This window comes from Callorhinus ursinus, unplaced genomic scaffold (genome assembly GCF_003265705.2).
Source record: "Callorhinus ursinus isolate GAN/ISIS: 27379988/994484 unplaced genomic scaffold, GSC_fseal_2.0 scaffold8, whole genome shotgun sequence".
NCBI classification, from domain to species: domain Eukaryota; kingdom Metazoa; phylum Chordata; class Mammalia; order Carnivora; family Otariidae; genus Callorhinus; species Callorhinus ursinus.
The window spans coordinates 64,682,584-64,709,317 of NW_027397070.1; positions in this window are offsets into that span (position 1 = coordinate 64,682,584).

The window sequence follows — 26,734 nt, forward strand, 5'->3', positions numbered from 1 at the left end:
AGTAAGAGAGTGCAGGCCCTGAGAATGGAAGGTGCCATGAGAGGGAGGATTGGTGACAGGGGGGTAAATGACCTGTGGAATTCTTGCAACTAAGGTTTCCAAGGTGATACAATCACTTGAGTGACAGTGTCTGGGGTGTGCCAATGGGGGTAGGTGGTTTTGTTGGGATGAAGAAGGTTGTTGGATGTAGAAAGGTTAGGAGCTGATGGACCAAGGAAGCTGTGTTGTCCACACATACATTGAGAATGAGATTTTGGTAGAGAAGACGGTGAGCCAGGAGTTCAAGTTCTCAGTGAATAAGAGGAATAACAGAAAGACCAGTAACTAATCAAGGTAAGGGGAGGTATACTGGGTAGCATGGACATTAAGTGAGGAGGGAAAATGGTCTGGGAAAAGCATTAGGAAGCAAGAAAGACACTTACCACATTCCTGGTGATGAGATAGGAAGGTACCTTAGGCATGGCTGTGATTAATGGGGCCTCAGATTTCCAGCCAGCAACCAACTAGAAGCAATAAACCAGGAAGGAGAAAAGATGCTGAGAGCTGGCCCAACAGCTGGTGGTAATCCTAGGAGTGGTTGTCACACTGATGTCAGGGGTGAAACTGATGAACTACACAAAGCACATACACACTCAAAACATAAAGCGGTCCTTGTGGAAATGGCTGACTCTAGGGTGGGGGAAGGGAATGCACAAGATGAATCTGGAGCATCTTGGAGTGTTGGAAAACAAGGAAGTGCAACCAAGAAAATCCACAATGATGGGAGTATGCCAAAGGGATCCAGGAGCCAACCGAAAGGGCTCCCAATGGCCAGAGCTAGAACAATTTGAACAAGATAAATCAAATAGTATTGGACTATAACCTGAAGTATAAAATAAAAATCCACATGTCCATAGTAACATACACACATGATTGAAAAAATAAATAAATAAATGAGGGAGAATAGACAAATCTCACATGCAAAAGAATTCCAAATAATATATGTTAATGCTCCATCTTCAAGAAGGAGGAGCACAACTCTCCACTCCCCAAGTGTGGGCTGTGCATTCTGAAGGATGATAGAATAGGCCACCCCAAAATACAGCACTTCGGCATAAGGATTACTTTGAGCTGAAGGCAACTTGAGAAGAAGCAGATACAAGAAAGTCTCTGACTTCCCTCTACTTGCTTAAAAGCAGTGCATAAATTCATAAAGGTGTTTCCCCCTCCCCTCTCTGCCAGGAAAGACAGAGTTAATCAATGAGATAACTCTAGGCTCTTAGCCCAGAAACAGCACCCAAGGAATCTACATGAAAACTATACTAACTAGCCCTAATCTTCCATCCTTCCCCCGAATATTTGCCTTCCCTATGAAATCAAAGTACTTTTTCTTGGTCTTATCACTCCTATTCAAAATGTAATTTTGTTTTGTTCAGATGGTATATAAGCCCATGTTCTAACCACCCCTTTGAGTTACTCATCACCAAGGCTCCCACCAATATGCACAATGCACATGCCAATGAATTTCTTTGTATTTCTCATACTAATCTGTCTCTTGTCAGCCTGATTCACAGGGATCCAGCCTATGACCCTAAGATGGGTGCAGTTTTACTCCCCTACACATCCCTCCGCAGAGCACAGTATGGAAAAGTGGGGAAAGGGAATGGGTAACCTTACAGGGGATCAACCTAACAAGCATGGCCTCAGTCAGGTGATCAGGGCCAAGAACAACAGTGGTAAGTCATGTTACTGGTATGTACCCTCCCCCCCTTGCTATGATATGGTGATCTGTCTGGTCTTCCTCCCCCAAACCCATAAGCTTAACCTAATCATGGGAAAAACACCAGACAAATCCCAACCGAGGGACATTCTACAAAGTACCTGACTCACCAAAACTGTCAAGGTCATCAAAACCAAGGAGAGTCTGAGAACCATCACAGCCAAGAGGAGCCTCAGGAGACATGATGAATAAATGGAATGCGGTGCCCTGGATGGGGTCTTGGGACAGAAAAAAAAAATCATTGGGTTGGAAACTAAGGAAATCTGAACCAAGTTGGTTCGTTAATGAAGACAAATGTACCATAGTAATGTATGGTGGTAATGACAGAAGAAACCAGGCATGGGGCAATCTAGGAATTCCCTGTACTATCATGACAATTTTTCTCTAAATCTAAAACTTCTCTAAAATAAAATAAAATAAAAAAGGTTTATTTAAAGAACCCAGCAGACTAGTTTCTCTCAGCCAAAGGACATACCACTCTGCATACTTTCTTAGGATCTATGGGTCTCCTTGTATTCAAAAATAATAGATATTCATTATAGAGTTTATAATTTTGAAAAAATGACGTTTTCAGCCACTTAATTTCAGAGGGCAGGGATGAGTGCAATACCTTTAGAAAGATGCAGAAGACATTTTTAGCTCTAACAATGGCTAGGTCCCTGACATTAGAGATGTTGGTTACGGCAGTCGAAAGCTCCTGCTTGACTTTTAGACAGACCTGTGTTTAAATCTCATCTACTAGTTGTGTGGCTTTGGGCGAGTACACTTGACTTCTCACAACCTCAATTTCTCCATCAGCAAAATGGGAAGAAAGGTCCTGCTTTGCATTCAATCCTTCTGTGAAAATTAAATGAGATAAAACACATGAAGTGTCTTGCAAAAGCTGTAGAGCTCCTAGCCCCTGGCATACGCTCCACAAATGACAACTCTCAAGCAAGCCTTGTCCAAGTCACCCCTGTCCTCTTTGGATGTGATTGGAGTCACCACGCTTCTTAAAACTTTATGAACACACAAATCCCCGAAGGATCTTAATAAAATGCTGATTCTGATTCAGTAGGTCTGGGTAGGGTGTAGACTACACCTCTCATGAGCAACCAGGTAATGCTGATGCTGCTGGTCTGGGGACACCATGGTGAGCAGGGAGAGTCTAGGCTACTGTGGACTGGCCCTTACCTGCCCACTCAGTGTCCTTGGGCAAGTGACCTTCCCTTGCTGGGGCTTACTCTCCCTCAGTGATACAAAACAGAACAAAGCCAAGAAGAAAAAAAAGAAAGCACACAAATTTCCTTTCCAAGAGCGATGGGTTTGTCTCCCAAAGTGACAGCGCTGGTCTACCCTGATGCTGTCTGGCTGGCGCAGCTGCACACCCAGGCTCTGGAAACCCAGACAGCGGCTGCACCTGCCAGTTCCTTCCCGGTTCTCAGGAGGTGACCCTATTCTGGACTCCCCAATTGCTTAAGGTTTTGCAAGGATCATAGTGGGGACCTTTAAAAGGCTCAAGGGGGGAAAACCCTAATTTTACAGATAAAATTAAACGGAACAAATTGCATTATTTCTGTCTGAATTCCCTTCCTCGTGGCACATTTTGATACGCAAGAAATAAATTGCCATCAACCCCCCCCCACAAACCGGCTGCTTCCAGTCAGAGCGAATGGATCATGATTTAATGAAGATAGCTATCTGGTACAGGGTAAAAACCCTAATTAAGCAATATATAAATTAGAACAGAATTAGCCATCACGTCCTTAGAGCTCTGTAACTGCTGGGGAGCCTCGTGGAGCCGTCACCACGTGGAGCAGCCTCCCTTTACGCAAACATGGACACAGGAGGAACCCTTCCTGCACCTGGGATCCTGCAGCCCCAACAGGAGGGCTCGGATTCTGGGGCGTTAATTGAAATAAACAACTGCTTCCAGAGGAACGTTGGTGTCCTCAGTAATGAACGCCCCTCCTGTGCATGGGACACGTCACAGTTTGCCAAACGTGTTTGCGCCAGGAGTACCTTGAACCCTCTGCCACTCACCCCTGTGGGTAGGGCTGATGGCCACAGCGACAGGGTTAGAGGCTCACTCAAGAACCCACAGCCAGAAAGGAGCCTGGTCAAGTCCAGAGTCCAGGTCATTGGCCTCCAAATCCTGCCACAATGGCTGCCCCCTCGTTAGGTGAATATCCCTAAGGTAGTCATGCCATCCTAAATTACTGAGAGACTCTAATTACCCAGGCTCCAGGTTCTGCATGGTCAGCACCCTCTACCTCTTTCAGATGTTGGAGCGAAGGCTCTATAGCCCCACGAGGTTGCTTGAAGTTCTCTGTCCAGCGTTCTAGTTGGACAGAGAAGCAGCTAGCTGGGATACCATGACAACTGTTTCATAGCTGTATCAGCAGAGCCTGTAGCTCTGTGCCTTGCACATAGCAGGTGCTCAATGGAATAATTGTAAAATGGGTAAAAGAATAAATGAATGACCTTGAGAAGTCCCTGCATCTCTCGTGGCTTGGCCTTGGAACTCTAGAGAAACGTTCAGTTGCTACCTCTTGTCATTATTTAGAGCTCTCAATATATTATGTGTTTATCAAAGACCTTTAAAAAAAACAAACAAACCAAGTTGTACCACCAGATGATGCATTCCGCCTGACAAAGGAACAGAAAGCTTTGTGCTCCATCCCTTGCCAGCCTGGAATTGTCCTGCTTTAACAGCACTGCTAGATGTGGATGATAGCTCATCCTTGTGTCAGCTTCCATGTCCTTTGTTACTACAGAGGAGAAGTGCATTTTCCCATATGTTTCCCTACTAACTGTGTCCTTTTCTCATTCGGAAATTGTGTCTTTTATTCATTTGACAACAGAACATGTTCCTTATTAATGGGTATGAATTCTTTATATAGTATAGTAACTTTTTGCTGTAAATATTTTTCCCATGTGTTTTCTCCCCTTCACACTTCACACTCCCATGTGTAGAAATTTTAAATTTTGCTGGTGTCCTGGTGCACCTGGATGGCTCAATGAGTTGAGCCTCCAACTCTTGATTTCATCTCAGGGTCATGAGATCAAGCCCTGCATTAGGCTCTCCTCTCAGGGTGGAGTCTGCTTGAGATTCTCTCCCTCTGCCCCTCCCCCTGCTCACATTCCTTTTCTCTCTCTCCAAATAAATACTATAATCTTAAAAAATTTTTTTTTTTTTTGCTTGAGTCCCTTCTGCCCATTGTTTTCCCTTGGGCTTTTCTCAATTACTAAATCAAGTCTTTTCTCCCCCAGATATTTGATAAATATTCATTTCTGCTTCTTTCAGTGTCCTATTGATTTTCTCACATTTACATTACCTCTATAATCCATCTGGAATGTATTTTGATATTTGGAGTGAGCGGCTTTCCTTTTGGCTTCTTGCTTCTTCGTTCTCCATGTGGCCACAGAGACCCAGACAAGTCCAGGTTAAAACGGATGCAGCTAGACATCAGTGTGAGCCTGAATAGATCCTGGCTTCTATCAGGCATGTTGAGTATCTAAAATTAGAGCACCCTGGGAAAGGAAGTCTTGGTCATCTTAGCACAAATGGAAGAGGCAAGACAAGGAGTTAAATGCATTGTTTTTAGGTCCTACACTTGTACTCACTCTGGAGATTTGGATCGAGGGCCATTTCTCCTGGGAGGTGTCTCCTATTACTCCAGTCCCCACTGGGGCTTGGCACACTTTCTCTGCCCTACAGCAGTCCCTTCATCTCCCATATTATCAGCCATACGGGATAGCTATTGAGTATTGACTTAGCTGTTTCTGCATTGTCACTGGGAGCTCTCAGCAGGGGACCTTGACTTATCCTTTATTTGCTGTTGTTTTCTCAGGCCCCAGCACAGCCCCTGCTCACAAAAGTCCCTCAGGAAATGCATGTCTAATGACTGTACAGATTTAGGAATATGTGACACCTATAAAGTTCCATTGGGCCCCTGCCATGCATGCCGAGCATCTTCGTGATGCTATCCCATGAATACTCATAACAAACGTGAAGGCAGTGATGACTATCATTTCATTGACCCACCGTGAAACTGAGGCTCAGAGAGGTAAGGGGCCCAACTGCAGTATTTTGGGCTTCAGCTTCCAGAGGTGCTGCATATCCTTGCCTTGTTTGAGGCCTTCTTTTTCAGATGAGGACATCAAGGCTCAGGGAGAAGCTCAAGGTCACATTGTCAACATGTTCTTAGGAAGACTGATGCTGCACATGGAATCAGGATGCTTTAGGGACCCCAAGGCCATCATCTCTCTCCAGCTTCTAGCGGGTGGGCCGGCTAGAAGAACCGTGTTTGTACTCGATGCTGGAGAAATAATGATCCAGAAGGGGCAGAGAGGATGGAGAAGAATGCTCGGCCTGTCTTGCCCGTAATTTGTTCTTGGAAAATACTGATTGATCTGAGCCAATATGAACTTGTTATAAAGTTTGATACCAATGCCATTAGACCTGTACATGGCATTTTCCACTTTCCCAAACACTCTTACTTTGCTGTCTTGATCCCACTGCTTCTGCCATCCCTGAAAATAATGAGGTCCAAGGCTATAGAGGACAAAGTGCCCTGTAGGGTTGTTCCAATGACCATGAGTCTCATCTGTATGCACAAAGAAGAGGAAATCAATGACCTTGGAAATTCTGTATCCTCCATTGTGATGGTTACTTTTATGTGTCAACTTGATTGGGCTATGAGGGCCCAGACATTTGGTCAAACATGATTCTGAGTGGGTCAGCGAGGGCGTTTCTGGATGAGAGTAACATTTGAATCAGCAGACTGAGCAAAGCAGATTGCTCTTCCAATGCGGGTTGGCCTCATCTAATACGTCAAGGACCAGAGAAGAACAAAGAGGCTGGATAAGAGAGAACTCCTCCTGCCTGACCACTGAGCTGAGACATTTGTTTTTTCCTGACTTCAGACTCAAACTACATCACTGACTCTTCTTGGGCCTTGAGGCTGTGGCTTTCAGACCAGACCTGCATCGAGACTGGTTCTGTTTCTCTGGAGAAGCCTAATTAATACATCTGTATAAGGAGATGGTGTCCCTCCAGCAGCCGTTAGGGGGACATGTGTCCTTCCAAGTGACAAGTGACTCTCTGTGCTCCATGCTAGCTGCTTACAAAATACATCCGCAGATATCCACTTTAATTCCCACAAAAACCCCGGGAAGGAGGAATTGGTAGTTCTCCTATTTACAGATGGGGAAACTGAGTCCCCAAAAGATGATGATTTGCTCCTGGTCCCACCAGTTTCCCAACTCCTGTTCCAGTGTTCTTCCGGTGATCCTTTCTGGGGTGCAGGCCAGATTTGCTGATCTTGCTCAGGTGTGGCACACAGAGCCAAATCAGTGCTCCTGGTTAGAAAGTCATCCCAGGACTCGGGACTTCGAAGCATACTTTTGTGCTTTATCCAGTGGACCCAGTTCAACAGGACAGGAAGTTAGGAGGCTGTGACCAGAGGGGTACTGGCTTCAGTGGTTCAAGTGTTTTGGGTGACAACATGGCTCAGGATGTGAGTGAATCAGGTGGCCAAGGGAGCCAAGTGTGAAGGTCATGCAGAGTGGCAGATATGCCAATGATCACCGCAGGAAGGAGAGAGAAACAGAGATTGGCTGAGACTATGGCAAACAAGAATGCTTCAAGCATTCACGCTCTGTCATGGACTGAATGTGTATGAACTCCCAAATTCATGTGTGGAAGCCCATCCTCCCGTGTGGCTTTATTTGGAGATGGGCCCTCTGACGGAGTAAAGTTACTGGGGTCATAAGAGTGGGGCTGTGGTCCCATAGGATCTGGTCCTTATAGGAACAGACAGAGAGTGCTTTCTGTCCCCTTCCCGCTCTGTTTCCTCCCTGAGCACACACACAGAAAAGGCCACGTGAGCACACAGCAAGAAGGTGGCCATCTGCACACCAGGAAGAAAGCTCTCACCAGATGCTGACCATGCTAGCACCTTGGTCTTGGACCACCAGCCTCCAGAGCCATGAGAACATAAATGTCTATTGCTTGAGCCACCCAGTCTATGTATTTTTATTATGTCAGGAGACATTCCTATTTTAAAACAAGCAAACATGTGCAGGCTGATTCAGCCTGTGGCCCAATAGCTTGCAATCTGATGTCAAAATCATTCATGGTGTGGAATCCGAATTCTCCATGAATGAAGGGGGGATATCCAGGGGCTTGGGGAAAAAATGACAGGAAGGAAAGGCCATGGAGCATAGAGCCCGAGGACGTGGTGCTTGAAGAACCGGGTTTGTACTCGATGCTGGAGAAATAATGATCCAGAAGGGGCAGAGAGGATGGAGAAGAATGCTCGGCCTGTCTCTGACCCTGATGTGAGGACAAGCAACTCTGACCGCAGGGGCTTCTTGAGGAAGCAGCAGCCCAAGGGAGGTGGCAGAGCCAAGCCTCAGTTAGGGCAAGATGCAGAGAGCAGACAGTCCAGACGGACACTCTGCTCTGCAGGATGGGGTTCCAGAGTGCCCAGTGTGGGGTAGGGTGGAGAGGTTAAGAGAGCAGGGGCACCATGGGGAGGTGGGGACACTGTGAGACCCCTCTAATGGGGGATGGTGCCCAAGAAGCCAGGGGGTTACCTTACCCCAAGGTAGGTGGGCGATCCTGAACCCACCCACCCCAGAGCACCCAGTGGGTGCAGCTTCTGGCCCCTCCCCCTCCAGAACAGTATCCAAGGCAGAAGGCCACAGAGGGGGACTGGACCAGGATGGGGCAGGAGGCGGCAGAGTGAGCGAGCCCAGTGACAATGCAGACATCAGACCCCATCTCTGCAGCACCAATCAGACTCGGGAGGGTACATGGTGGGGACAGATCAGGGGTCTTTTGGAGAAAGTGGCCCAATTCAAAGGTGCCACCTGGTCTGGGAGAAAGAGCCGCCTGAGGAACTGAGGCTGTCTGTTGGGGGCGGGCATGTGGCGGGAGGGCAGCCCCGATGGACCAGCGTCTGGGCCGTCTTTAGAAAAGAGCTCTAGTCGTATTACTGCTGACAATTTCCGTGTTTATATTTTAGTGCTAAATTACAAAATACAACACATACAGAAAAGTAAGAACAAGACAATAGCATATTTGTGTCAAAGAAAAATATGGCAGATACCACAAAACTTTTGCCTCTTTCTTCCCAAAAGTCCCCTCTGCATTGATGTTGGCACAGAGCTTTCCTGCCCATATTTTTGCACTTTTGTGACTTAAGAATAAATACCTAAACAATTTAGAGTAGCATCTTGGGTGCTTTTAGAATGTACACACACAGTACCGTGCTGAATATACTCTTTGGCAAGCTTTAAAAACAAACACACACACACACACACTCTCTCTCTCTCTTTGCCAGGCCCAGGTGGTTTTATAGGTGAATGTTTCCAATATTCAATATATGGGAGGAATAGGGAATCCCTGATTTGTGCAGGTCCTACCTGCCTCATCTCTGTGCCACCAAGACCTCTTCCACACTCTGTCTCCTCTGACATCAGAGAAGTCTCCAAGTCCTGAAAAAGCCACACTCAAACCCTGTTCCTGCACGACAGCCTCGGTGTCCCTGGAGCTCCTAACTCGGCATTCCTGATGCTGTCTCCTTTCTCAGGAGCAACTGTCCTGTTCTCTCTATCTGGGAAACTGGCGTATGCAGGGCCATGTTCCCCTTCTCAGAGATCCCCCCTTCCCCTCCATCCTGCCTCATGAGCACAACCAAGCCTTCCTGAGTGTGGGCACAGGGGGTAAGGAATAGAGATCGTTTCTTCCCCAGCCTTTGGCATGACAAGGGCAGGTGGGTTCTAAAAAGGCCCTATCCATCAGTACTGGTTTCTGGAAGCAGCCGAAGCCCCTGGCTCTGCAGAAAATCAGGGCCGACTCCAATCAAGCTTCTTAGTCTGAGTCCTCCTGCTTTTGGACACGTTGCCGGAGTCAAGTTGCCCCAGCAGGACACCTGTCAAGTAAGGTGAGTGACGTTTTCCATTCTTGATTGCCCCCTCCAGCGTTTTCTTCACTGGAGCTGAAGGCAGGTACTGACATCAGCTCTCTGACACCCCGTCAGATTCACTGAAGAAGTGTGGGACAGGCAGGCCCCGTGAAATCATGGTATTTTTAGACTCCAGCGTGTGGAAACCTTTTGTCCCATGGTTGGGATATGTTTCCGATAACCTCTGTTCACACTGAAGGACTCACGTGTATCTATCTTTGTAGAAAATAGAATTTCAGAGTCCAGAGGGAACTTAAAGGCCATCTTCTTCTGGCCTTGAACATTTCACCTTCCAGGGGAGAGGGGGCTCCCGATGCCAGCCTGCTCACCCCCCACCTCCTCCCCAGGGTCAAGAGTGATCTTTCAAAATACCAATCTGACCTTGTCACAACCCTGCTTACAATCCTTCAAAAGCTCCTTCTTGCCATCAGAGTATGGTGGGACCTGCTCTGCTGGTCCATAAGGCCCCTTGTTTTCAGACGCTGCACCGTAACCATGCTTGACATGGTTCTCCCAGCGGAATACACTCTCCGCAGCCTCCCTTCCTTCACCCTTGCTGGTCCTCCTGCTGGGAGCTCCATCACTGCATCTGTCCAATTACCTTCCATACTCCAATTGGAGGCCACCCCTTCTTGGAAGTGCTCCCCAACCTACCCTTGGGATGAAGTCAGGGCTCCTCCTCTGTGCCCCTGTATCACCCCACGCAGTCCCTACATGGCCCTGGCATCGCATGGAAATGCCCATTTCTTGCCTTCTTCCCCCCGTCTCAGCTCCACGCTCCCTAAGGGAGAGGGCTTGGCTTTTCAACCCTAATATTCCTTGTGCTTGTGGCATAGTTGACATTCAGGAAAAGTTTTTTCAGTAAGTACAGTGAGTGAGGGAATGAATGAGTGAACGAGGGAAGCCTCTTGTTCAAAGTTTCATACAAGTGAACCCAGAGCTATGATTTCCACGCCAGTGTGAGTGCCAGCCGGGTGTTGCCCCTATGTCTTCAAAATGCAGAAATGTATTTTTAGTCCTAATAGTGCTGTCTTACTGCCCCAGCTGTGCTGGGAGGTCAGCTGTGGGGCGTGGGCAGCTTCAGATGAGACTGGTAAATAGGGCATTACAAGTAATGCCCTAAATAAAGCCCATGCCACTGAGTGCATTCTGAGTTTTAACAAGACAGAAAGCGCACGGTCTTTATGAGCTGCGGAGCAGAGCGCCCTCTGTCGGGCGTACTTGGAATTGCACAGAGTCACTGGTTCCTTCATTTTCTCCTCCATCCATCCTAAAGATGTCCACCGAGTGAGCGCCACATTCACGCATTTTGCCAACACTGGGGGTCAATGGTGACCAGGAAAAACGCAGACCTCCACTAGTGGTGTTGACAACCTGGCAGCAAAAGCAAACACCTCAGCAATAGATTACAAGGGTGATGAGTGCTTTTCTAAGAGGAAATTCAGGATGCTAAGAGAGCAAGTGGCCTGGAGAACTTGCCTGAGCTGCGTGGGCAGGCGGAGGTGGGGAGGAAGGAAGTGAAAGCCCAGCCGCTTCACCTAATATTCACCGCGCAGCGCTTAAATCCCAGACACTGTGATAGTCCTGGGGACACGGAGGGAAGAGACAGAATATCGTCTCTGAAGCAGTTCAGAGCCTAGTGGGGGAAGCAGGGCAGGAGACCCCAAAGCAATGACAACCACCACCAAATAATGGCTAGGAGACATTTCACGTAGTCATTATATTCCTAATAATCCTACACTGTAGCTGTGGATCTACACGATGTAGATCTTATTCCTTTTGAAGTATGAGGAATTCAGGACTCCTGGCTGAGTCCAGCTCTTGCTCCTTCCACTATATTATCCAATCTCCCCCACTTGGTTAAGTTCAAAATAGAAGTCCTTTCTGGTGCACCATCTTCACCAAAACCCCGTGTGGACAGGTATTCCTGTGACTCTCCACAGATAGAGCCAGGACTCCAGTGCTCCCGAACCTTGCCTGGGATCCCACAGCTGTAAGGAGAGAGCAGGTCTGGGACAAGTACTTTGGAAAGAGATCACTTCAGAACACCTGCTGCCCACGAGGTGGGTGACCTTGAGGCCAGTGACCTCTTCTTAGTTTCTCTATCATCTACTTCACGAAATTGTCTTGAGGACTCAAGATGATATGCTTTCGGAGCTTGGCACACTAAGTAATCAATCTATGTTGTATGTTGTCTCTTAATTATTACATTATGTTTAATTATCATCATGATTATTACTGGCTCTTTGGGGGATCATTTTCCCCACTCCTTGTGTCTCCATGTGGAGGGACCCCCTGTTAAGGTGACACTCTCTCTGCCTCTGCCTTACTCATTCATGCCTCCTCAAGGAGGAAGGCAGCATTTGCCTGACAGGGAGCCTGGAGAAGGAACCAGGCAGGCTGGGTCTTGGTCAGATCCCTCTGGGTCCTCTTTGAGAGCTAGCTCCTGGGTAGGCACAGTTGTCTAAGTCAGAGGTAAAATTTCAGGGACCCCACAAACCTGAGCCCCTTGCCTCGACCTTGCTTTTCTCGGTTGAGGTTTGTTTGGGTCTCCCCCTGCCTGGCTTCCGTGTCTTTACTCTGTAAGATGTTCTGAACTTAGGCGGGAAAGAAAAGAGTATCATTTATCAACCAAGCCCTGATATCATCCAAGCCCCAACATTAGCCAAAAGGGAAATCCAGTCCTCTTCTTGCAATTTCCCACTCTGCCTTTTCTGCTTCTATAGGTTTTAGGTTGTTTGGAGAGGCAAAAAAAAAAAAAAAAAAAAAGGAAAATGATTTTCTGCCCGAAGATCTACAGAAGCTTGAACTTGCACTTAGAATCACCATAGGACTCGGGAGCCTGGACAAGTAACCAATCCAAGGCCATCAGTCCTCAGGAGATGGGAACTGGACCAGGAAAGGGCTGTGATCCCAGGACGGCAGCTGGTCAAGGATGGAGCTGGACCTTGTTTTCAGACCCTGAGTGCTAGGTGGGTCCTTCCCCCCCAATTCAGGTGCTGCCTCCCAGCACCTGGGTGGGCCGCAGGCTTTCCCAGGCTTAAGTTAGGGAATGGCTTTCCTGGGTGTCAGGCATCCGGTCAGAAGAATTAGGTCATTAATGATGAGGGGTGCTGGTTGTGAGAAAGAAGAAGAGGGGAGGAGGCAGGTGTCGAGATCCCCAAAGGGCCAGCTCCTTCAGCCCAGGTCCTCGCGTGCAGGTCAGCCTTGCCTGCTGAGAACAAAGGGAGGCAAGGTCTTCATTGGCATGCGGGTCATGTTCTTCCCAGTTTTCACAATGAAATCCCTTTATAGAAAGTGAAATGGATCTTTGGCTGATCTGAGGCTCTCAGCCCAGGCCTGCTTGAGCCTGACATCAATCTCAGGAGTGTGAGGGCAATACAATTAATAGCAGAACTCTCCTGAGGCTGGCCTCCACCTACCCTTGAGCTGCACGCCTGGCCCCCTGTGCTCTTGTCCACCACACAGCAGGTGTGGCCGCTTTTAGGACTCTGGACCTTTGCTTATGCTGTTCTCTCTGTCTGCAGTGCCTTTTCTCCCGCTGGGCCTGAACACTATATTTAACCATCAAGGCTCATACGGATAGATATTTTCTGTGAAATCACTCTCCAGCCTTTCCTTGTGTGTGTTTGTGTGTGGTTCCTTAGCATGCTGCTAGTACAACATTTCATTTTGTTGAAAAGTCTAGACCTCTTGGCCATCTCTGGCTACAGATATATTTTACTGGACCAGCACCCCTCTCCCTTCTGGTAACCATCAGTTTTTTCTCTGTAGTTAAGAGTCTGTTCCTTGGTTTGTCTTTTTTTTTCTTTTCTCATTTGTTTTGTATCTTTCTTTTTTTAAAGATTTTATTTATTTGATTATTGGATTGGATTATTTATTTATTTGAGAGAGAGAGTGAGAGAGAGAGCATGAGCAGGGGAAGGGGCAGAGGTAGAAGCAGACTCCCCGCTGAGTGGGGAGCCCAGTGTAGGGCTCAATCCCAGGACTCTGGGATCATGACCTGAGCCGAAGGCAGACACTTAACTGACTGAGCCACCCTGGCACCCCCCATTTGTTTTGTTTCTTAAATTCCACATATGAGTGAGATCATATGATATTTGTCTTTCTCTGACTGACTTATTTCGCTTAGCATAATACTGTCTATCTAGATCTATCCATGTTATTGCAAATGGCAAGATTTCATTCTTTTTTGTGACTGAATAATATTCCATTGCATGTATACACCACATCTTCTTTATCAGTTCATCAGTTGATGGACACTTGGACTCTTTCCATAATTTGGCTATTGTAAATAATGCTGCAATAAACATTGGGGTGCATATACCCCTTTGAACTGATTTTTTTGTATTTTGGGGGGTAAGTAGAACTGTGATTCCTAGATCACAGGGTAGTTCTACTTTTAACTTTTTGAGAAACCTCCATACTATTTTCCACAGTGGTTGCACCAGTTTGCATTTCTACCCAACAGTGCAAGGGGGTTCCCTTTTCTCCACATCCTCGCCGACACCTGTTGTTTCCTGTGTTTGTGATTTTAGTCATTCTGGCAGTTATGAGGTGGTAGCTTATTGTGGTTTTGATTTGCATTTCCCTGATGATGAGTGATGTTGAGCATCTTTTCATGTGTTAGTCATCTGTATGTCTTCTTTGGAGAAATGTCTCTTCATGTTTTCTACCCATTTTTTAAATTGGATTATTTGTGTTTTGGATGTTGAGTTGTATCAGTTCTATATATATTTTGGATACTAACCCTTTATCAGATATGTCATTTGCAAATATCTTCTCCCATTCAGTAGGCTGTCTTTTGGTTTTGTTTATTTTTTCCTTCACTGTGCAGGAGCTTTTTATTTTGATGTAGTCCCAGTAGTTTATTTTCACTTTTGTTTCCCTTGCCCCAGGAGACATCTAGAAGAATGTTGCTATGGCTAATGTCAGAGAAATTACTGCCTGTGCCCTCTTCTAGCATTTTTATGGTTTCAGGTCTTACATTTAGGTCTTTAATCCCTTTAGAGTTTATTTTTGTGTCTGATATAAGAAAGTGGTCTAGTATCTTTCTTTTGCATGTGGCTGTCCAGTTTTCCCAACATCGTTTGTTGAAGGGACTGTCTTTTTCCCATTGATATTCTTTCCTGCTTTGTTGAAGATTAATTGACCATATAATTGTGGGTTATTCTGGGTTTTCTATTCTGTTCCATTGATTAATGTGTCTACGTGTTTTATGCCAGTACTATGTTGTTTTGATTACTACAGCTTTGTAATATAACTTGAAATCTGGGATTGTGATACCTCCAGTTTTGTTTACCTTTTTCATGATTACTTTGGATATTCAGGGTCTTTTGTGGTCCCATTCAAATTTTAGGATTGCTTGTTCTAGTTCTGTGAAAAAATGTTGGCATTTTGATAGGTATTGCATTAAATCCATAGATTGCTTTAGGTAGTATAGACATTTTAAACAATATTTGTTCTTCCAACCCATGAGCATGGAATGTCTTTCCATTTCTTTGTGTCTTCTTGAATTTCTTTCACCAATGTTTTATAGTTTTCAGAATACAGGTCTTTCATTTCTTTGGTTAAGTTTATTCCTAGATATTTTATTTCTGGTGCAACTGTAAATGGGATTATTTTCTTAATTTCTCTTTCTGGTACTTCATTATTAGTGTATAGAAATGCAACAGATTTCTGAACATTGGTTTTTGTATCCTGTAAATTTAATGAATTCATTTACTAGTTCTAGTAATTCTTTTGGTGGGGTCATTAGTCATGTCTGTATATAGTCATTTCTATATATATGCTCATGTCATCTGCAAATAGTGAGAATTTTCTTCTTCCTTATCAATTTGGGCCTTTAACTTTTATGCTGTTGGTGGGCCTTTTATTTTTATGCAAACTCAGAGAAGCTCTAGGAGCAACGGGAGGCCACCAGTTGATGTTCAGCAAGGAAGTGGGGACCTTAGTCCTACAACCATAAGGAACCAAGTAGGCCAACAACCTGAATAAGTGCAGAAGTGGATTCTTCCCCAGAGCCTCTGTAGGAATGCATCCCTGCTGACACTTGATTTTAGTCCAGTGTTCAACTTCTGGCCTTAGAAACTTGTGAGATAATGAATGTGTGTTGTTTTAAGCCACTAAGTTTCTGATAATTTGTTCTGAAAACACTGAAAAATGAATGCAGGGAGGGTCCATACTTTCCTCATCACTACACTACCCACACACTCCTTAGTGTCTGACACACAGTGGGTTCTTGCTGCATGTTTGACAAATGACTGAATTAAAAGGCAGAGCCCAGGCGACAAAACCTAGCCCTGCTCACCCTTGGAGGGAAAACGTTTTGATTCTATTGAAGACTCTGTATGTGGGGCTCAGAATAGGAGAAGTTGGTTGACATCAAGGTGATAGACAGCCCAATTTAGATCTCTAGTCAGGAAAACTTGGGAGAATCATTGTTTTCTGCAGAAGATGACACCTCAGTATGTGTATTCTATAATTTGTGGAGATGGGTTCCAGTTTAGGTAGTTTCTCACTAAAGGAAAGGAAGCTATGATTTATTTTCATAAAGTCTTCTCTTTTTTTTTCCCCTGATGATGACGAATGTCTGCAGCACCATCAGAAGATGGTGGAAGGAAACCCACACCACAAGTTGTTGTGGTAGAAGAGTTCTGACCCTCCAGGATCTTACAGTTTAGGGAGAATGATATGATGCCCACAGGTAATTACAGTGTAGAGCAGAGATATTATAGGATGGAGTAAAGCAAGGCAAGGAGCATGGGGTAGCAGAGCATTGTGCCTGGGACCCTAAAAACCTGATGCCTGTACCACTCTGTTGCATGACCCCTGAGCCTCAGTTTCCCTTTTAAATGAATCCCTTCTGGTTTCTTCCAGCTCCAATCTGACAATATTTGTCCCAAAGAATTTTGACTTTGACACTTAGGAGACCGCAGGGAAACTCAATATGACAATATGGTACCAATTCATGGATTATTTTAGCCAGTGAAGAATACATATATTTCACAATTTCTAAAAGCTGAATTATAAGTTTAAAAAAATTTAACTAACTGAGGGTTCTAGAGGGTAGGGGGGTGGGGGGATGGGTTAGCCTGGTGATGGGTATTGAGGAGGGCACGTTTTGCATGGTGCACTGGGTGTTATGAACAAACAATGAATCATGGAACACTGCATCAAAAACTAATGATGTAATATATGGTGATTAACATAACAATAAAAAATTAAAACAAAACAAAACAAAACAAAAAAAATTTAACTAAAAAATCACTAAATTTTTTTCCTATAACTTCCAAAACCTAAATAGCTAGAAAAAAACTCTATAGCTCAACCAGCCTAGTGGTTTTCTAATAAAAATATGTGATGTTGAAGGGTGTCTCAGTGGCTCAGTCAGCTAAGCCTCCAACTCAATTTCAGCTCAGGTCATGATCTCAGGGTCATGAGATCGAGACCCACATCAGGCTACATGCTCAGCACGGAGTCTGCTTGAGATTTTCTCTCCCTTTCTCTCTGCCCCTCCCACTCATGCTCTTTGTCTCTCTTTCTCTAAAATAAATAAGTAAATCTTAACCCTTTCATTGAGTTTTCACCTAACAGTATCCCCACAAGCACCAACCAAGAAATGCCTAGAACTCTAGGCTATACATTTTGAAAATTGCTGGTCTGGTCTATTATGAAAACAAAGAAATGGAGGCTCGGAGAGGATCAGGTGATTTGTGCAAGGTGAGTGGTAGCCAGGGCTTGAACCCCACATACTTGACCCCAAGACCAACATTCAATCTGTTACACTAGGCACTCTCCTACCACACAACCAGGAAGATAAGAGTCTTCTCTTATCTCTTATCTGTGAGTAGGAAGCAACTTCATTCTCACTTTCCTGTTCTCTTTATTCACAGGCAGAGAGAGACAGATGAAAATGTGGATTAGGTCCATTACCCTCAGCATATGTTGGTGTTAATAAGTGTGTTCTTTGTATATTCATTAATGCACCACAAGGAACTGAAAATGAGTATTTCAGATGCTTAATGTGATATCCTAGATGCTCTGAGAACAAAGTCCCTCTGGACAGAGTGTTTTTTAATCTTTCTAAATGGTCTGTAATGGAACCTCCGGGTCTGTAATAGAGAACACAGTCTTTTATGACTTATTGACAAGACTTTCTAAAAAAGTTCTCATTAAAAAAATGTCCCAAATTACACAACTGAAGCTTATTCTTTCTGTTTCATGGTGATGTTTTGGAATGTAACTTTAAATGGTTCTCCCTCTTTAAAAAGTCTTTTAAAAGAAAAATTTTTTGACAAAAGTCGTAATAGTCAGATTTTATTTATTAGAGCAAAAATGAGTGAGAGGAGGGGCAGAGGAAGAAGGAGAGAAAGAATCCCAAGCAGGCTCCATGCCCAGCGCAGAGCCTGATGTGGGGCTCCATATCATGACCCTGAAATCATGATCTGAGCTGCAATCAAGAGTCAGGATGCTTAACTGACTGAGCCACCCCAGCCCCCCTGTAATGGTTCATATGAAATCTTACACCCTCTTAGAAATGCACTGAACCTTAGATGTTACCTAGTTTGCATCTGTTTTCAGAAGAGAAAATTGGGACCCTGAGAAGGTAAGTGACTTTTCCAAGGTTAAACTGCAAGTTTGGGGCATAACTGAATCAAAGATCCAGCTCTCTTGATATGCACATCAAAGTGCTGTTCACAAAGCTATGCCTCAGAACCAGCCCAATGCAATTCTAAGTTCACTGTATTAAAATTACAGACTTTTTACTAGTAATCAGAAAAGGAAATTATGTATAAGAAGCATGTAGGAGAATGGTTAAGAGCACAGCCTTTGTAATCAGACTCTGTTATCTTGGGCAGTTTACCTACCTCTTTGTCTTAACTTTCTTGCCTATATAAAATGGGGATAATAAATACACCAACATGGTAGGACTATTATGAGAAGGAGTGGTATAAAGCAGATGAACATAGAGTTCTTGGCACAGCAAATGTTATTTATGACAGTTGTTATTATTAACTTGTTGATTTTGACATATGGTCAACATGAATGTTTACAGAGAAACATTTCTCTCTGCTTCAGTAGATGGTAAATTCCTATTTCTTAACCTGTCAACTGCTGGATTTTGTAACATCTAAGGAAAGAATATATTCCCTTATCACCCAAGATTAATGCCTTCTTGGTGAATTATTTTCTATGTTTGATATTGGAGGCTAAAAGCTATTTCTAAAGGGGCAGAAGAGTTGACCATTTGCCTCCAACAAACTTTTGCTGAGCATGTCCTCTGTTCAAGTAGGCTGTGTGAGATGCAAAGGCAGAAACAGACATGGTTCCCACCCTCTGAGACCTGTAATGGTGGTAAAGACATAGGCAGTGAGGCACATGTTCCTCCAGAAGGACAAATAAAGCAATTGGGAGATGATCTTACAAAGTGAGAGAGAATTATGTAATGAGACATGTAGAAAGATCTCTGAGAGGTAGGATTTGGTTCAAGTTTTGAAGGGATGGTAGATTTTCAACAAGTATTGTGGTAGGCAGTTCCTAAGATAACCCCCGGCCCTCCCCACCCTCTGGTAATCACAGCCTTGTGTAATCCCCTCTCCTTGAGCAGCTTGATTCTAAGGAATTCAATACCATAACATTGAGGGAAAGTTGCTTCTCTCATCAGATTACAAAAGATCCCGACTTTCATTTTGCCAATTCCCTTCAATGATGATATTGATGAAATGTTGTCGTATCAGGGAGACCAACATGGCAAAGAACTGGAGGCGACCTCTGGTCAACGAACAGCTGAGGCCCTCAAGCCAACATCCCTAAAGGAACTGAATCCTGTCAACAAACATGTAAACAGGCTCGGAAGTGGGCCCTTCCTCAGTTGACCCTTCAGATTAGACCCCAGCTGGGGTTAACATCTTGCTTGCCCTCTTGTGAGAGGTCCTCAATAGAAGTCCCAGCTAAGGTATGCTGAATCTGGATCCACAGAAACTGAGGTAGTAAATATGTATTGTTTTAAGCTGCTAACTTTGTGTTAATTTGTTATGCAACAATAGATAACTAATATAAGTGTCTATATGGGCAGAAGACAGTACAGCAGCAGTGAACATCCTGAGCAGTAGTCCAGGAAGCTATTGTCTTATCCATCACTGGCCTTATGGGATTGTCTTGAGAAGGAGAGGTGAGGCTAAGGCAATTTGCACTTCCTAAGTAATAAACTTGTGGAATAGCAATCAGACTCGTGGCTGGACCATAATGTTTGTGGAGGGACACAGCAGGGTATGAGGTTAGAATGACAGGCTATGGCTAAATTCTAGGGGTCCCTCACACCAAGCTAAGGACTGTGACCTATATGGGGAAGCAGTAGGGGGCCACTGAGGGTCTTGAAGCCGGGGAGTAACTTCATTAGAGTTGCTCTACTGAATATCAGTCTGATGTTGTGTGCAGAACACATTGAAGGGAGAGGACTTAGAGACAGCTGCAAAATCCCAGAGGTGGGTAGCAAGGACCTGAGCTCTGACCAAAGAAACAAACAGTGTCCAGAAATATACCATAATAGAATCCTCACTTGTGTTGACAAGTTCTCTAAACACCCCCTACCCCTTTGTGAGGCAGGAACTTTATCAGGTATTTATTTGGCATCCAACCTATTTCCACTCCACACACAGCGACAAGTTCATATTGGAACTGAAAATAATCGCAGGCTTCACTTTGTGGAAATGGAAGGAAATATACCCAAGATGGGAAAAGGAGGTGATAGGGCTGAGTATTTTCCCAGTTTCCCAGAGAAGACTTATTTGTAAACCTTGACAAGAGTGCCACTGTTCCCATGCCATACCTTTTTCACCTTCCAATATCCTGGCTCTCAACCTAAGGACCCCAGCTCCCTATGGGTCCGTGAAGGAGGGTTGAAGGCTGTTCAAATCCAACCCAACATTTAAAAAAAGCCCACTCAGATATCCCTGCAGTTACTCGCAGTAAAGCAATCTAGGTAGCAAGGAATGCCAAGTTTCTTTAGTTGGGGCTAGAAATATCAGCAGTGCTGTGTGGCAGTTCTGGATGGTCAATTAGAATTCCTGGCCAGAGCTGTATTTTTTTAATTAACAAAAATGGGAAAACTAATTATCAGTTTAAAATTGGAGGATGTTTGGTTGGGGGTGGGTAACTTAATGTGATTGTCAATAGCAGGATGAAGTGCTGGCGGTGTTGCTTGTCAGTTGTGTGACCCTGGATGAGTGATTCCTCAGTGAGACGCAATTTTTTTTCACCAGCAACATAGGGCCAATGACTGTTATTTAGGCTTAAAAGACATATTATATATGCAATTTTCCTGACACTCTATAAATGGTAGCTATTTTTTAAACAATTGGATAAAATATTTATAAAATATTCTGGCAATGGAGGACTGAAATGAAAGGAACTGTCCGTGGTTCTGAAAGGTTGTTCACCACCATTTTTGCCTCTTCATGCCAGGGGCACTGGTTCAACTGTCCTTAATTTCTCTCGTAGACTCTTTCTTCAGCCTCCCAACCAAGTTTCCTTATGATTTTCTCGCCTTGATGTAATTATCCGTCTATTCTTTTTGCTGGAGTGATCTCTTAAAGGCATGGATATAGTCATCTCATGCCCTTGCCAAGCTCCAAACCCCTTCCATAGCATACAGGACTCCAAAATGGAGTTCCTCCCTATCTCTTCACCATCACCTCCCCTTGATTCCCACCATGCTTCTTGTGCTCTAATCTCATTGAACCTGTCATCACTTGTTTCCCAGATCCTGCCCTTTAAAACCTCCCATGCCCTTGTTCATGCTGTTACCTCTGCTTAGAATGCCCTCTCTCCTTCTTTATGTAGCAACCTCCAACCAACTCTCAAATGTCAATTCAAATTTGAACTTTTCTGTTGTCCATTTTCTCCATCCCCCCAAAAAGATTTAGCTCTTTTTTTTTTTTACCTTCTATCTACCTCAGACTTGATCATATTTCTGTGATAACATTTCTCTTCTAACAGCTCTGTCTCCTGTAACAGACTGGGAACTCTGAAGGCCAAAGGTGATGTCTTATCCATCTTTTTGTCCTATACAGGGTGGGTGGTTAGTACTAGTTAATGGATGAATGAGTAAAGTTACCTCTTTCCTTGGCCAAGCCCCATCTTTGCACACTGGAGTTCAGAGCATTCTTCCTGGCTTCCTTCAGTATCCAAATAAATCAGCCATTCCTTGAGCGCTTACTGTATTTTGGCTCACTTCATACTCCTTTATGTCATGCACACATCTCTCCCATACATCATTCTTTATACTATATTCTTTACAAATGTGCATAAAAAAGAAGAAAGTTATTTACCATCAACTTCTAATAGAAATATAGTGATTTAGAGCTGATGTGCTATCATTTCACAGGTGAGGAAACTGAAATCAGAGTAGACATGACTCTCCCAGGTCACACTGTAACAGGTGGCAGAGGCAGATGTCCTTCCTCCAGGCTGGCAGAACACAAACTTATGCCTCAGCTTAACTGTTTGTGCTATTTTCATACAATTTTATTATTATTAACAGCATTTTAAAGTTATTGATCTCTTTAGAACCAATGACAGGACTCCTGGATGGCAATGTTTCTTTCAGCTGAAATTCAATACTAGGAGTCAATATGGTTTGCTCTTTTTGTCAATTTGGTTTGCTCTCCCTGAAAAGATCTGTGATTAATGGAAGAGAGTTGATTATGTTGACTTAACTGGACACTCATGCAGTATATGGACAATCACAACAAAGACAAGTGGGCACAAAACAACAAAATGAAATGAACAACACTCAGGCTTGGAAAAGAGCACAGGATTTGAAGTCAGAAGATCCACATTTAGCTTCATTCTGCCAATTCCTAGGTGTGTGACCAGGGCCAAGCACTCAACTCCCCCAAGCCTATTTCCAAATGTGAAGACTTGTAATAAAAATTCCTTTTCTGGGGCACCTATCCCTCTCCCTCTGCCCCTCTCCCCAGTCACTCTCTCTCTCTCAAATAAATAAATAAAATCTTTTTAAAAAAATCCTTTTCTGACTACACCAGAATGAGGACATTTATGTACAGTAATGGTGAAAATTACAAGATAATAATCAGCGTAAGGTGCTGTGTAAAAATAGTTGAATTAAAGAACAAAACTCACCAACCTTTCCCCGTACACCTGCAGACAGAGACACCATCCTAGGGCCCAAATAACAAATGTGTTCTCAGCTCCCCTCTCTTAACCCCATACTAACCCCCATGCTTATACTCTCTTGATTCTTCTCCCATCTGGTTCCTCCTATTCTGACTCTCTGCTCTCCCGTTTGCGGTGGGAAGTTGTCATATCTCCAGCCTGGACCTTTGCTTTGCATAGTCTTCCAACCCAGCCCTTCCCAAGATTTTATGCACGCAGGTATCACCTGGAGCTTGTTAAAATGCAGACTCTCAATGGCAGCAGCATAGGATATACCCTCAGATTCTGCTTTTCTAACAAGAGGGGCTAAGACTGCTGGTCCATGGACCAATAGAAAGGCTTTCAATAGAAAGGCTCTAATCAGGAGGAGTAGGAGACCTGGATTTCGTCTGGTCTCAGGAATTCAGCTGAATAGGGATCAAAGCATTCCGAACACCTATGAACTCAACAGGAGATCGAAGATAAGAATAGTAACAACACTCTGAACAGAAAAGCGACCACTTTCTGGAAGGTAGGACGTGCGGAGAAGTGAATCCGAGGCGATATTCGGGAGGATAGACGGCGGGGGAGGGGGCCTCCGTTGGCCGCTTCTGGCAAGTGCTAGAGCCGCGGAGCACAAAATCGGACCTTTTGGAAGTCGGCTCCGCTGAGGGACATCGCGCCAGTGGCTAAGCTGGGGGTGGAACCCTCGCGGGACAGTGTGGTCTCAGGACTCTCGGGGGTCACAGGAAGACCGGGGGTGCCTGAGTGCGGCAGAGCTCCCAGGGATCGGAGCGGGGAAACCGGCTGCAGAGACGGAGCCGAGGCGCGGGCTCTCAGCTCGGGGTTGCCATAAACTGTGATCCGCGGCCCAGTCGGGCCACTGCTCCTCCAGCAGGGACCCAACAAGCGGCAGATCTAGGGAGACACCCCTCCCTCCCCGGGGAGGAGCGGCGCGGGAGCGCACCGCAGGGATCTGCTGGGTCTGGAGACTCCACACGGAGTCGGGGGCCAGAGACAGACACGCTCGGTCACAGGCAGGGTGAGCACGGAGTGCGGCCGGAGACCGGGGACACGGGAATGACTGCTTTTCTCTGGGGGCGCACTGAGGAGCGGGGCCCCGAGTTCTCAGCTCCTCCGGGCGGAGATTGGGAGGCCACTATTTTCACCCTGGTCCTCCAAAGCTGTACTGAGAGCTTGCAGGGAACAAAAGCTCCTGAGAGCAAACCCGAGCAGCTTGCTTAGCCCAGACTCACAAGGGCGGGGCAATTCCGCCTCCGGCAAAGACATTTGGGAACCACGGCAACAGGCCCCTCCCCCAGAAGATCAGCACGAACAGCCCGCAAGCCAAGACCAAGTTTACGGATCAAGGAGAACGGGAGAACTCCAGCGCTAGGGGAATACTGCACATAGAATTCATGGCTCTTTTACCATAATTCATTAGTTTTTCAAAGTTAATTTTTTAACCGTTTTTTTTTTGAATTTTTCTTTTTCCCTTTTTCAAACATCTTATCAATCCCTTTTTAAAAAAAAACATTTTTTATTTTTCATTTTTAGAGTCATATTTTTATCCCTTCATAGTAGTTACCCTTATTTTTGGCATATATATATAAGTTGTTCTCTCTTTAAAATTTTGAGATACAAGTTCTTCTAACAGATCAAAATATACCCTAAATCACTAGTGTATGGCTTTGTTCTAGTCTCCTGCCTGATCACATTCTCTCCCTTTTTTTTTCTTTTTTCTTTTCCTTTTAAAATCTTCTTTCTTTTTAAAAACAACTTCTTATCATATCAATTGCTTTTATAAAATCTTTTATAATTTTTATCTTTACAGTCATCTGCCATCCCTTCATTGTATCAATCCTTATTTTGTACATATATAAGTCTTTCTTTCTTTAAAATTTTAGCAGGCACATTCTTCTAACAGAACAAAATATTCCCAAAATCTAGTGTGTGGCACTGATCTATGCACTAGCCTGATCATATTTGATCATATTCTGTTTTTTTTGTTTTTTTCTGTTTTCGTTTGTTTTTATCTTTTTCTTTTTCCTTTTTTCCCCCTCTTCTTTCTTTCCCTTTCTTGTCCCCTGGTTTCAGGTCTTTTCTGATTTGTATACAGTATATTTGCTGGAGACGTTGTTAACCTGTTAGCATTTTGTTCTCTCATTCATCTGTTCTCCTCTGGACAAAATGACAAGACGAAAAAAATCACCTCAGCAAAAAAGAACAAGAGGTAGTACCGTCTGCTGGGACCTACTCAATCCTGACATTAGTACGATGTCAGACCTAGAGTTCAGAATCATGACTTTAAAGATACTACCTGGGCTTGAAAAAAGTGTGGAAGTTCTTAGAGAAACCCTTTCTGGAGAAATAAAAGAACTAAAATCTAACCAAGTCGAAATCAAAAAGGCTATTAATGAGGTGCAATCTAAAATGGGGGCACTAACTGCTAGGATAAATGAGGCAGAAGAGAGAATCAGCGATCTAGAAGACCAAATGATGGAAAATAAAGAGGCTGAGAAAAAGAGAGAGAAACAACTACAGGATCACGAGGGCAGAATTCGAGAGATAAGCGATACGATAAGACGAAACATTAGAATAATTGGGATCGCAGAAGAAGAAGAAAGAGAGAGAGGGGCAGAAGGAATATTGGAGCAAATAATAGCAGAGAACTTCCCTAATGTGGGGAAGGAAACAGGCATCAAAATCCAGGAGGCACAGAGAACCCCTCTCAAAATCAATAAAAATAGGTCAACACCCCGACATCTAATAGTAAAACTTACGAGTCTCAGAGACAAAGAGAATATCCTGAAAGCAGCTCGGGAGAAGAGATATGTAACCTACAATGGTAGAAACATTAGATTGGCAACAGACCTATCCACAGAGACGTGGCAGGCCAGAAAGGACTGGCATGATATCTTCAGAGCACTAAACGAGAAAAATATGCAGCCAAGAATACTATATCCAGCTAGGCTCTCGTTGAAAATTGAAGGAGAGATAAAAAGCTTCCAGGACAAACAAAAACTAAAGGAATTTGCAAACACAAAACCAGCCCTACAAGAAATATTGAAAGAGGTCCTCTAAGCAAAAAGAGAGCCTAAAAGCAGCATAGATCAGAAAGGAACGCAGACAATATACAGTAGCAGTCACCTTACAGGCAATACAATGGCACTAAATTCATACCTTTCAATAGTTACCCTGAATGTAAATGGGCTCAATGCCCCAATCAAAAGACACAGGCGATCGGATTGGATTAAAAAACAAGACCCATCCATATGCTGTCTGCAAGAGACTCATTTTAGACCCAAAGACACCCCCAGATTGAAAGTGATGGGCTGGATAATCATTCACCATGCTAACGGACACCAAAAGAAAGCTGGGGTGGCAATCCTTATATCAGACAAATTCGATTTTAAAACAAAGACTGTAATAAGAGATGAGGAAGGACACTATATCCTACTTAAAGGGTCTATCCAACAAGAAGATCTAACAATTGTAAATATCTATGCCCCTAACGTAGGAGCAGCCAATTATATAAGGCAATTAATAACAAAAGCAAAGAAACACATTGAAAACAATACAATAATAGTGGGGGACTTTAACAGCTCCCTGACTGAAATGGACAGATCATCTAAGAAAAGATCAACAAGGAAATAAAGACTTTAAATGACACACTGGACCAAATGGACTTTACAGACATATTCAGAACATTCCATCCCAAAGCAATGGAATACACATTCTTCTCTAGTGCCTATGGCACATTCTCCAGAATCGATCACATCCTAGGTCACAAATCAGGTCTCAACCAGTACCAAAAGATTGGGATTATTCCCTGCATATTTTCAGACCACAATGCTTTGAA